The 2,356-nt window shown below is 43.6% G+C and overlaps 1 pseudogene; it reads right to left on the bottom strand.

The window, feature by feature from the left end:
* Positions 1 to 2,356, bottom strand: part of LOC121929483 — a 14,220-nt pseudogene that overhangs the window by 7,044 nt on the left and 4,820 nt on the right.

Below are 2,356 nucleotides of genomic sequence, written 5' to 3' on the forward strand. Positions count from 1 at the left end.
CAGGATATAATCCTTGAAACAAACAAACAGTTTGGATCTTGTATTTCCCCATAAAATCTAACAATAAAAGCTCAAGAATCTGCCACATGAAGGCTTTCTGAATGAGTTGATTATAACTATTTTGCAGGAGAAAATAGTGATTTTTATGGATGCTACTTTTTAATATTCCTCTAAAATTGGAATAATGTTTGTAAGGCCCTCCAGATGTTGCTGGAGTGCAGCTTCTGTCATCCTTCACCATTGGCTATATTGCCTAGGGCTGATGGGAGCTGCAAGCCAATACTATCAAGAGGATTACACATTGCCTACCTTTACACTCTTCAAAGGTACTGAGTCTAGAACAAAAAGATCCTGATATCACAGATCTTGGGGTCACATTAGCCATACTGTGCACCCACACTGCATAACTGCATAGTGCTTTGATACCATTTTAAGTGTCAGGGCTCCATTCTCCAGATATCCAATGGTAAAGGATGATGAAAGTTGGTGAGGTTACTTAGAATTCTCTACTAGAGAGCTCTAGGCCACTCTTCCTGATCTCTGGCTCCTCAGAAGCCTTGATTTAGTGCCTGCCATCTTAGTGTATTTGGGCAACTGTGCTCTCTAGCAGAGAATTCTAAGTACCTCACTAAGTTCCAAATCCCAGGATTCCATAGGATGCATGTATGGCAATTTAAGTGGAACCAAATTGCTGTCAATGTATAGTGTGGATGCACCCATAGCTGCCTTCACTCATGCCATGCCACTAGAATTCTTGGTTTGTTCTTCTCATTCATGGAAACAGACCAATAGAGACATTATTTGAAGAAAACCAACACCTTACACCTTGATCCATTTCAAATGGGCTTCAGGACCGGGTATGGGGTGGAGACTGCCATGGTTGCTTTAACTGATGACCTTTGTCTAGCCATCGACAGAGGGAGCATGACCTTGTTGGTGCTGCTAGACCTCTCAGTGGCATTCGATACAGTAGACCATGATATTCTTCTGGAGGCCTGAGAGAGTTAGGAATTGGAGGCACTGCATTTCAGTGGTTCTGCTCCTTCCTCTCAGGCAGGTTCCAGAGGGTGATGCTCAGGGACAGTCGCTCTTCAAAAACAGAGCTTAATTGTGGTGTCCCTCAAGACACCATCCTGTCCCCGATGCTATTCAACATCTATATGAAGCCGCTGGGAGAAATCATCCATGGATATGGGGCTGGGTGTTATCAGTATGCTGATGACACCCAAATATATTTCTCCATGTCCCAGTCATCAGTGACACCGACAGATGGCATCTCTCTCCTCAGTCAGTGTCTTCAGGCAGTAATGGATTGGATGAAGGAAAACAAGCTCCAGTTGAATCCAGACAAAACAGAGGTATGCACGATAGGGGCCCCCAAACCAGGTATTGGACTGCAACCTCCAGTCCTAGAGGGGCTCACGATCTCCTTGAAGGACTGTGTTCACAGTCTGGGGGTGCTTCTTGGCCCGTCGCTTCAGATGAGGATGGTGAATGCGATGGTCAAGAGCACCTGTTATCAGCTTCAGCTGATACGCCAGCTGCGCCCTTTCCTGGAACAGGGTGACTTCTAAGCTGTAGTACATGTGCTGGTAACCTCAAGACTTGATTTTTGCAATGTGCTTTACATGGGGCTACCCTTGTGCCTAGTTCGGAAACTCCAGTTGGTACAGAATATGGCAGCCAGGTTTGTCACAGGAACAGCAAGGAGTGACCATATAACACCAATATTGAAGTCACTCCACTGGCTGCCTATCAATTTCCAGGCACAGTACAAGGTGTTGGTTATCACCTTTAAAGCCCTATATGGCTTGAGCTCAACCTATCTAAGGGATCGCCTGCTTCCATACAATCCGCCCCGTACCCTCAGGTTCTCTGGGAGGAATTTATTACAACCCTTAAAGACCAGGTTGAGGGCGACCTCCCAGAGGACATTTTCTGCAGCCGCTCCCAATTTATGGAATGGCCTGCTGGACGAGATCCGTCAAATTACCAACCTAGAGAGCTTTTAAAAAGCCATTAAGATGGATCTCTTCCAGCAGGCCTTCCCGGAATAAAATACTTGGCCATGAATAAGACTTCCCATCTCTGCCCATGATGATTATTTTTTGGATTAGTTGGATTGGATTAGTTGGTTGTTAATATGTAGTTTTTAATCTTATACTGTTTAATCTTGTTTTAAGGGGGGTACTATGTATATAAGGTTGTATTTTAACTTGTTGTACGCCGCTTTGATTGCTTGGCAAAAAGCAGGATAGAAATAAAAAAATTATTATTTATTATTATTATTTAAATTTTATTACTCTTTCATTTCCCATATCTTTGACTTGAAATGACACACTATCCCATTATGAAA

The sequence above is a fragment of the Sceloporus undulatus genome, chromosome 1, assembly GCF_019175285.1.
Source record: "Sceloporus undulatus isolate JIND9_A2432 ecotype Alabama chromosome 1, SceUnd_v1.1, whole genome shotgun sequence".
In the NCBI taxonomy this organism is placed as follows: domain Eukaryota; kingdom Metazoa; phylum Chordata; class Lepidosauria; order Squamata; family Phrynosomatidae; genus Sceloporus; species Sceloporus undulatus.